The 11620-nt window shown below is 32.8% G+C and overlaps 1 long non-coding RNA gene across 1 annotated transcript; it reads left to right on the top strand.

Annotated features, from left to right (window-relative positions):
* Positions 1 to 9836: 9836 nt before the first annotated feature.
* On the top strand, positions 9837 to 10992 carry LOC134709464 (uncharacterized). The gene is made up of 2 exons (XR_010105975.1): positions 9837 to 9940; positions 10630 to 10992. It is a non-coding gene; the product is annotated as an uncharacterized LOC134709464 (long non-coding RNA).
* Positions 10993 to 11620: the final 628 nt, after the last annotated feature.

The following is an 11620-nucleotide window of genomic DNA, read 5'->3' as shown; positions in this document are numbered from 1 at the left end:
GTAACTCGGAAGATTTTTGGTTTAAATATTTGTTTTTTTTACATTACAAACTATCCAATTTTATTGGTTGAAATTAAGGCATATTTTCTCCTTTCATAAAGAAATTCGTTCAACAATTACCCGTTTTGGTTAATTAAACTTTAAAATTAATCATTATGCAATGTTTAATTCATTTGCAGTATTTTTATATCGTCTAAAATATGAATTATCTAATAAAATATATGTATGTGCAAATACTCGTGAAATATCGGAAATCATCAAATAACCGTCTTTCATTCAGTATACAACATGTACTATGTATTCACACATAAGCATTATCAATTTGCAACTGAAAACAAACATTTAATTGTCGATTTATGATGTTTTTGTGAGACAAATTATTTTATAAAGTGAATGTGTAACGAAATATTTATGAACAAAATACAAATTAAGGTGATTTTTTTTTTGCGATCAGAAAAGGTGCACTCTATCGAACTCAATAAAGGTGTGCTTGATAACATTTTGTGTTTTAGCTATGTAGTGATTGACTTACGATTGTTAAGTCATTCAATCGACAAACATCGCTTTGAACGAACGTCAAATTGTCAGTTGTGGGATTTGGTAATACTTTTTACTTTCTTAGGTTTCTTAGATATGCAAAACAAATTGTTTTGTTGTTTTCAGTTAAAATATAGATTCTGATAAACGTTGGTTGCTAAATCATTTTTTTGTAAATGCATATGAAAGAGCTGCAATATCCTTAAATGTCGAGATTTGGTACGAATGGTTGACCCTGAAATATCCGACAGAAAAAGAACTCAGAAAAACTCGAATGAAGCGAGATGAAACTGATGTTTTAAAATTGTTTCAGATACTGCAAAGCTGGCCAATTCAATTATAACATCTGAGCAGTTATATGGTTTGTTTTTCGGGTTATGTTGCTTCTTCGGATTAATGTGCGCCCTTCTAAACGCTTATGAACATGTATGAAAAGGGAAAATTTGCTTCAGAAATTTTTATTACGGAACGGCTTATTCAAAAGTCAACCGATATCTTCAAAACACTCAAAAGAAAATCATTGCTAACATTTTTAAAAAAGGAAATAAAAGGTAAGAAGTTTATGGCTGATAAGGACAACAAAACATTGAAAGCAGATGAAAACAAATGTCGCCTGCTTGTCAAAGCCCAGACAAGATAGTTGGTTATGCGATAGGTTCTCCAGTTTGAATTAGGTCCTCTTCCAATGTCTCTTGCAAACTTTGATGGTACACATGTAATGAAAAATTAAAATCTGTCCTGAGTGGTCTTTTAGAAAAGGCTCATTCCTTAGGAAAGCATGTGGATATTTGATAACATGGCAGTTATTCAAACCATTTCTAGGATACCAAGCATTGTTTTCGATTTGGTAATTATTATTTTAAAAATCCTCCTTTTAGTTTCGAAAAGTGGTCCGGCATTGATTTTGTCACTGATTAGTATCCCAATATGCATAAACAAATTAGAACGACAAGTCCTTGGGAGGGCAAATCATTACGATAATTTCTAAACCATCATAATGGTGTTCTTGGGCATGGAAGAAATATTTGTTAGTTGGGGGAAACAAAGTTGCTTTCGTTGAATTCTTTGGTTTTGAAAAGAGAAACAATCCTATAGATTTACACTTGCATGTATTGATTTATTTGTATCATATGGAAGTATGTGCCACAAAATATATGTTGCAAATGATATAGCGTAGAATGGTTTTTGCTTATAAGAGGAAGAAGCCGATAAAAAAATGTTTCTAAAGCAAAAACATGCAGCTGACAAAGGTTATGACTCCATTGTTAAAAGACCTACTGACACTGATGTGGAAGTATTGGCCTACTATTTTCACAGTTGCATATCAATTCAAATTATTAAATGTGCAATCAATGTGTGAGAAATTTGGTAAGAATGTTTGTAGAAAACTTCTAGGATTTCACGCCAATACAGGTTGTGATGCAGTAAGTGATTTGTCTGGTAAAGAAAAAAAGCAAAGCATTCAGCTTTTTGACACGTTATGTGGAGTTTTCAGAAGGTTTATTCCATCTTGTTATAAACTTTGAATAGGTTGGCAACGAGTTGTCAAAACACTGGAGAGGTTTTCGTGTTCTATATATTGCTACGAAAATTAAACATATCGATGAATAAATTTCAGAACGTTTTGAAATGCCAAAGATGCAATGTTGAAGCATATTAAACAAGCCAACTTTCAGACGAAGATTTCGTAATCTGCTCTTAAACACAGTACTGGTCTGTTGCCAAACAATTATGGTTGGAAGTTTTATGGAAGCTTCAACTTTGTATTTGTTTGGTTTATTACTATTTTGATATGAGCGTCACTGATGAGTCTTATGTAGACGAAACGCGCGTCTGGCGTACTAAATTATAATCCTGGTACCTTTGATAACAATTTACACCACCTCTGCTGGTGGACGTTTCGTCCCCGAGGGTATCACCAACCCAGTAGACAGCACTTCGGTGTTGACATGAATATCAATTATGTGGTCATTTTTATAAATTTCCTGTTTACAAAGCTTTGAATTTTTCGAAAAACTAAGGATTTTCTTATCCCAGGAATAGATTACTTTAGCCGTATTTGGCACAACTTTTTTGGAATTTTGGATCCTCAATGCTCTTCTACTCTGTAGTTTTTTGGTTTATTACTATTTTGATATGAGCGTCACTGATGAGTCTTATGTAGATGAAACGCGCGTCTGGCGTACTAAATTATAATCCTGGTACCTTTGATTACACATTAGAGCGTTTTGACCAGTATCAATTTGCTAGACCAACCACCAGCATTAGATGCTTTAATAATTCTGATGTGCTGTTCATGTCAAACTGGTTGTGCCAAAAAAGATGTTCATGTGTTCAACAAGGTTTATCCTTAACAGATAGCTGTATGTTAATGTTCGAAAGCTTGTAGATGTAAGCATTATCAAATCGTTGATATTGCTAACGATGACGACGAAGATGATGGAAATGATGATAATGATAATTCGGTAGATGCAGGTGACCAAACTAATGATAATTGTATGGAATGACCTTAAAATATGGTGATTCGATTGTTAAATTAAAAAAAAAATATATAGAAATCTAGAAACCCTGACAGTTTTGGGTGTTTTAATATGTGAGTTATTTCATGAATGTGATGTATAAATTTGTGACAGAATCGTGCATTTCTGGTTGCTTATGTTTGTGTTTGTCGTTGATTCAATTTTTTTGTTTCTTACCTTTAATTTTTTTTCAACAGCTTGTATATACTTTATGCTCTATGTTTCAATGTGAAAAAAATATGCCATTTTATCAAGAAAATTAGTACGTATGCTACTTTTCATTCAAAATCATGACTTTTGGAAATTACCCTCCCCCTTTTTTTCGTGTCCTCTACGATTTAAAAGTTTTTTTAAAAATTAGCCTGCGTTTTAATACGGTATGATGTTTTCCATTTAATAAAAAGTATAGTACTGAATACTTGGTTATTTTTACATTTTTCTGTAAATATGTGCAAAACAAATTTTTTGATATACCCTTAAATAAGCCCCTTTTTAGTCCATTTTGGACACTTTTTCAAAAGTCTAACACCTCTTAAAATATTCTTCAGATATTACTCTTTAAATTTATACAAAAAAATTGCGGTACCCTGGGGTGTAACACAGAACTGAATGTTTGCCCTACCAGCTGATGGACTACTACTTTGTGGGGATTTTAATGCACGTTGTGGTAATCTATTAGACTTTGTGTCCTCGGACAGTACATATCATCTTCCAATTAGTAATGATAATTATCCAGTTGATTTCAATTTGAATGTTAGAAACAGCAGAGATACAACAGTCGATACTAAAGGTAAAGAGCTGATTGAATTATGCATGGGGAACCAAATTCGTTTGTTAAACGGTAGAACTTTGGGTGATTCTTTAGGTAAATATACATGCTATAATCACATGGGTACCAGTGTTGTCGAATATTTACTGGCATCAGATAGTTTGATGCAAAACATTTTCTATTTTAATGTTTCAACTTTTAACCCAACTTAAAGTGACTGTCACTGTAAATTATCATGGAAAATTCTTAGCCATCATTTCCTTGATATAATTTTTATAAATGACTTTCCATCATATATTGACAATGTTGATGATGATCTGATTTTGGGTGATACTAATATTAATTGTTTAATGTATGCTGATGATATTGTTTTGCTCTCTACCACATCATATGGTCTTCAATCTAAGTTAAAAAATGTTGATAAGTTTTGCTCTGACTGGTGCTTAAACATAAACACCAATAAAACAAAAAAAAATAGTATTTAATAAGCAAGGTAGACTTATCAATGAAAAATTTACTCTTCAGGAAGTTGAACTGGAATGTGTACAGCACTACAAGTATTTAGGCCTTATATTTTCGGTTTCAGGAGTCTTCTCTCATGCAAGACAGGAATTGTACAAAAAGAGTCCAAAAGGCTATTATAAATTATGCAAAGATGTTATTCGTTCACATCCAAAAATTACTACCAGTCTACATCTATTTGATCAGATGATCAAACCTATTTCTTTATATTCCTCTGAAATTTGGGGTCATTTAACCCAAAGAGAAGTAAATTAAGAAATGATATAGTCTTAGATAAAATTTATTCAGATCTTGAACCAGATAAATTACACATGAAAATAACAAAATTTATTTTGGGTGTAAACAGAAAGAGCAGCAATTTTGCTGTACTCTCTGAACTAGGTAGGTTTCCTATTTATATTAGTATTGTGAAAAATTTACTGAATTATTATTTTAGAATTGAAAATATGCCTGAGGACTCTTTATTATATAAAGCCTTACAAACCTCTAAAGATTTTGAGATGATAAAAATCACAATAGTTGGTATAGCAGTGTCAGACACTTATGTAAAATTATTGACCTGCCTAGTAACGTCATTAATTTTAGTAAAGACAAATTCAGAAAATATTTACTTAATTGTTTAAAAGTATCCTATGTCAAATCTTGGGAAAATGCTTATAGCCAAAATAGCCAAGGAAAACTAAGAACATATTGTCAGTTTAAAACATCATTTTGTAAAGAAAATTATTTAAATATCTTGAAAAATTTTGATTTGAGAAAAGCTATCACAAAATTCAGAATTTCATCTCATAGACTTAAAATTGAAACTGGGAGATATTCCAAATTAGAAGTTCATCAAAGAATTTGTGATAAATGCGATTTAAATAAAGTGGAAGATGAACTTCATTTTCTTATAGAATGTCCTGTATACTCTAAGGATAGAGACATGTTATTTGATCTGATATTTAAAGAATGTAAAAATTTTTACTCCTTGGATATGGTCAATAAATTTATTTAGCTATTAAACTGTGAGTCTATTAATATTTTAAAACAACTTGGCTATTTCTTATCAAAACACCTGCCTTGAGTAAACATTTATAATATAACACTGGGATACTGTAAGTAATATTTAAAATGTCTAACTTTTTAAAGCATACTGTTTTGTTGTTTTGCTTTATTGTATTTGTAATTGTTTGTAACTATATATTGTCATGAATGTATATGCACTATGCCCCTTGATGGTACCTCTTATGGAAATAAAAGATATTCTATTCTATTCTATATGTGAGGTGTAATACTTATTCTTCTGCAGGCCAAAATAGATCGATTCCTTATTTGATAGTCGTAAAACATTACTCTCGTCACATTTTAGGAATTTGTAGTCACTTTATGTGGCTTTGAAATCCGGGTAGAGAATCTACATGTCCCAGAATTTTTTACCCATATATATCTAATATATCACATTAACATGATTAAGGTATTTGGAGAAACAAAATTCTGAAACCAATCCCTTTATTTATTAAAATAAGTTTCAAAATTGTATTTTTTTTGTTTTAATTGTTCGTGCACTGGAGTCATCGGTAATACTGTGTGTGCTGTAGTGGCAGGTTGTTTATTATAAGCAAACGAGAGCAATGGAAAGAATAGGTGGCCGACTTGTTAAGTATTCAATTGTAAAGATGACGATGAAATATTTTATTGTTAATTTCCATTCGTATGGTGGATTTGAGCTTTTGATTTTTGCATGCATTTGAATTGATTAGGGGATTTCCGTTTTGAGTTTTTCTTGTAGTTCAGTATTTTTGAGAGTGTATGGTGTTAAGAATATGAGGTATTTCAGAAACTTTATGAAGATGTGTATAAACTTAGCAGGGAGCAATCATTCTGAAAAACTTTACCGGGAAGGGTGCTCTTTTAAATGTAAAGAATGCTTTTAATCATAGATATTATGAGGCAGTGGATATAGTCAACCATGTAACAGATAGCTTTTTGTTCTTGATGCAGAAGACACAAGAGATTCCCCAAAATTTACGAAAAACTGCATTGGCCCAGAGAGTACATAAACCACAGATCAACCCAACAGGTTGAGTCAATTTTAGTCGGTGTTACAAGTGCAGCATTTAGTAATTGCAAATAAAATGACACTACATTTCTCACACATAAATCAAGATAATGTATTTGTATATTTCTACAATTAGCATCACTGAAGAGACATGTATTGTCGAAATGCGCATCTGGTGCAACAAAATTGGTACCGTTGCTTTTATTACTACCACTGAGTCGATGCCTCTGCTGGTGGACTATTAGTCCCCGAGGGTATCACCAGCCCAGTAGCCAGTACTTCGGTACTGGCATGAAAATACGGATTTTTTTGTGTTATTAAAATTTGCTGTTACAAAATATTAGAAATTATTATAAATTAAGGAATGTATCTCCCTCATGCAAAGCTCTGATTCCTTTCACGAATTTGGCTATACTTTTTGGACCTTTTGGATTATAGCTCTTCATCTTTTATATATGCTTTGGATTTCAAATATTTTGGCCACGAGCATCACTGAAGAGACATGTATTGTCGAAATGCGCATCTGGTGCAACAAAATTGGTACCGTTGATTTTATTACTACCACTGGGTCGATGCCTCTGCTGGTGGACTATTAGTCCCCGAGGGTATCACCAGCCCAGTACCCAGTACTTCGGTACTGGCATGAAAATACGGATTTTTTTGTGTTATTAAAATTTGCTGTTACAAAATATTAGAAATTATTATAAACTAAGGAATGTATCTCCCTCATGCAAAGCTCTGATTCCTTTCACGAATTTGGCTATACTTTTTGGACCTTTGGATTATAGCTCTTCATCTTTTATATATGCTTTGGATTTCAAATATTTTGGCCACGAGCATCACTGAAGAGACATGTATTGTCGAAATGCGCATCTGGTGCAACAAAATTGGTACCGTTGATTTTATTACTACCACTGGGTCGATGCCTCTGCTGGTGGACTATTAGTCCCCGAGGGTTTCACCAGCCCAGTAGCCAGTACTTCGGTACTGGCATGAAAATACGGATTTTTTTGTGTTATTAAAATTTGCTGTTACAAAATATTAGAAATTATTATAAATTAAGGAATGTATCTCCCTCATGCAAAACTCTGATTCCTTTCACGAATTTGGCTATACTTTTTGGACCTTTTGGATTATAGCCGTTGATTTTATTAGAGTGTACAAACTCTTTCGACACAACAAGATATTGTCACCTCTTATTCATATTGTGTACTTGGAAGAAAGATAAAATTGAGAATGGAAATTAGGAATGTGTCAAAGAATCAACAATCCGACCATAGAATAGATACAGCAGAAGGCCATCACTAGGTTTTCAATGCAGCGAGAAACTCCCGTACCTGGGTCGTCCCTCATCTGGCCCCTAAACAAATTTTGGGTGTTTTTACTTTTTAAAAAGCCCAGAGGTCTTGATACCAAAACGATAAGGTGTGATAATCAATCTTTTGCATATGGCATATCGTGACAAACTCGCATTGCACTTAATCAAAATTGAGGGTTACTACAACGGAACCTCAAAATCTGAAAAAAGCTGACATTTTACTAAACAAGTAAAACGTTACCATTTGAAGCGTTCAAACAATTTATAGAAAGCTATTGTGGTATACAAGAATGCACCGTAGAGAAAGGATAATTAATTGGAAGCATTTCTTTTAGACCCATATTTCTTCTTAATTTTATTCTTTCTGATTGCTCCTTTCAGTTATTTAATAAAACCCTCGAATTTCTATCCCCGCTATTTAAAAAAAATATGCAATCACAAATGGTATTATTTTAATAGTAATACGGACACCGTTGGACTCCTTCCGACCGGCAGTAAACACCTTGTCAATTTGGGGCGTCCGTTTTGGCTTGCGGGATGCATAAATACACAGCCACGTCTCCAACTAAAATTTCATTTGAAATATTAACAGCTGTAAGAATGGAAATAAACCTGATTTTTTCACACTTTTTCGTGTCGTACAATGTTTTGATCTCTCATTGACTAAAACTACTGAACTCCAGTTGTTGATTGCTTACTATGAATTTTAAGTAAAAAAACGTAGAATGAGCTGTTAATGAATTGTCGCACGAAAATGGACCGAACCGGCCATCAGCCTTGGAACCCTAAATCAATATTCAGAATAGTTCGTTGGAAATTGGGTTGAAAAATCGTTCAGATAATCAATAAACTCATCAGATACCAGGACTAAATTTAGTATACGCCAGACGCGCGTTTCGTCTACAAAGGACTCATCAGTGACGCTCGAATCCAAAAAAGTTATGAAGGCCAAATAAAGTACGAAGTTGAAGAGCATTGAGGACCAAAATTCCTAAAGGTTTTGCCAAATACAGCTAAGGTAATCTATGCCTGAGGTAGAAAGTAAAATCTCAAAAATACTGAACTCAGAGGAAAATCAATTCGGGAATTCCACAATCTCATGGCAAAATCAAATAACAAAACGCATCAAAAACGAATGGACAAGAACTGTCATATTCCTGACTTGGTACAGGCATTTTCAAATGTAGAAAATGGTGGATTAAACCTGGTTCTATAGAGCTTACCCTCTCACTTTAATAACAGTCTCATCAATCAGCTAGAAAAGCCTTAGTATTTCAAAAAAATCTAAAATTTGTAAACAGTAAATTTATAAATGTAACAATATCAATGACAATTCATGTTAGCACAAAAAGTGTGTGATGAATAATGGATGAAGAGTTTTATGGTTCCGTCATTTACTGACAATTTACGATGTCATGGACAATAAATATGATAATAGGTATTAGACTTATAGTCCTAGAGAACAACCATATTAACTTAACTGTGCCGGTGTGATTACTAAAATCACAAAAATACTGAACTCCGAGGCAAATTCAAAACGGAAAGTCCCTAATCAAAAGAAAAAACTCTGCAAAGGAATGTCATATTCCTGACTTGCTACAGGCCTTTTCTTTAGAAAATGGTGGATGGAACATAGTTTTAAAGCTTGCTAAACCTTTCACTGGTATGACAGTCGCATTAAACTCCAGGATATTGACAATGTTGCTTGAACACATCAAACAGACATATTAGGTAATTATGTCAAAAATAGGAGTACAGTAGTGAACATTTTGTACAATCTGCAAAAACAAAACCAACAAATATGTAAAAAAAGAAGCACAAAATTGCATATAGGCCAATCATATTAGCAAAAAATAAAGCCAAGAATACACAAATTTACCAGAGTACAATGACAGGATACATAGGGTCCGAGAACACAATTAATTCGTAGTGCATTTCTTTTAGAACATAAATGAAAATTAAAAAAATCCCACCTGCGCTTTCTCAAAGAAACTTTCACAGTGTGTTGTACTACTTTTGGGACAAATTATATCAAATTTATAGAAAACTTAATCGCCTCTCAGTGCGTGAACTGGTGACAAAATATTATCGCCCCTGTAAACAGTGGGCTCTTCTGACTAGAGGTAATCGGTAAAGAATAGCGGACGATGGTGTACATTGTTTACGAGCTTGAAATGAGCTAACATAGACGAACTGAGACGTGTCAACGTAATGTGAATATGATAATGCACCAGGTAAATTATTAATTGTTTTAAAGTTTATCACATCACCGTATCATCATATGATAGGTAAATAAGTGATTTTTCGATATTAAGTGTCGTCAGGGTTCAAACCTGGAATCATGCCAACCCTTCATTATTTTTTTTTAATACTAACCTATAGTCGGAACATCTTGATTTTCTCCAAATTTGTAAAGTTAATTATGCTGCTTGACATGTATTTTTTTTTGGGAAAAAAACTGATATGCAGTCAAATGTGGCAGTTTTTAATATTTGTTGCTATGTGAAATAAAGGGAAGTAAATTAAAGTAAAAGAAGGCGCGCTTTTTCAAATAGTAAACAATTTAATTCAGATGCATAGTATTTTGTCAAATGATAAAGAATATCGTAGGAACATGCTAGAAATTCATCTAATACAACATGACATACTGAAATCAGAAAAAGGGTAAAACCACCATACCTTGAACAAATTCAGTTAAAAAAAGAGAGGGGGGTTAAAATGCTACGAAATTTAGATTTTATTTATTTTTTGTCGACAGCCAAAAGATGATTTGACATGTAACTAACTACATTTTCAATTTCATTGTAAAGTAAAATTGGCTTTTTTGGGGTCTCTGTTTATTGTGGTCTGATGTTTTCAGGTTCTCTTTGGATTGCCAAATAATATTATAATCATCTAATTGAATGTTCAAATTATTTTGCAGCGATGGTGTGTATGAAAGGAAGACTGTCATAAAACCCAACAGTTCCGGATGGCCCTTGAAATAATTGCTTAATATCAATAGCGATGTAAGATTCAAGTGTTTGATTTAGCACAAGTTTAGCCAGGTTTTCCTTGTAATTGTGGCCGAAAAACCACTAGACAGTGTCATGCATTGAAAGGATATCAAACGGATATTTTATGGAATGATTCTCATACATATAAAATCATATGCATAGGAATGTGGAGCTAGTGTCTTTCATGCAGCAATTTTTAATTTCCAATATAAACTCTGAAAAGACAAGAGCATAGAAATGTATACCAATGAGAAACATTCTTTGTGAATAAAATCATTCCAAAACTTAAATGTGTCATTAGTGTTGCATTATTTATCAGTAAAGATAATCAGATTCCAGTAAGATTGTCCAACTGATGGTTTTTGTTTGTAATCATTTTTGTAAATCTTAGTTTTGACAATCCGGGCTGTGCATGTTGCCCGGCTGCCCCTTTCAGTGTGAGACAATATTTTGTTTATGATAAACAAAATCACTGATTCAACACTGGAGCGGACCCTTTTTATGCAGTTAGTGCGAATCCTTTAGGTTTAAACCATAACATGCAATAGCGGGAAGGGGAGATTTTTTTTTACAGAGTCAAACATTTTTCCTTATTATAATACATTGAGATTTAATATATACTTTGTTATATGTAGTGTGTATATTAAAGTATTGCCAACAAAATTCATCAAATTTGGGATCATTATATTGTTTTAGAAAAACCCTTACCCCCTGTACATCATAAAAGTTCATAATCTTCTGTAACACACGTGCATGGTTAATTCGGATCACATATTTTCTATTCCGATGTTATAAGAATTCGAAGGTTCATATCATTTACAATATCATTCAAAAAAATTCTGGGATTTTTTTTTTACTATCAACGTTGAACCTCGAGGTTACATTGTAGTAAAAAAAAATCCAATAAAAGCCTTGAAT

This window comes from Mytilus trossulus, chromosome 1 (genome assembly GCF_036588685.1).
Source record: "Mytilus trossulus isolate FHL-02 chromosome 1, PNRI_Mtr1.1.1.hap1, whole genome shotgun sequence".
NCBI lineage: Eukaryota > Metazoa > Mollusca > Bivalvia > Mytilida > Mytilidae > Mytilus > Mytilus trossulus.
This window is presented reverse-complemented; position numbering and strand designations above follow the sequence as displayed.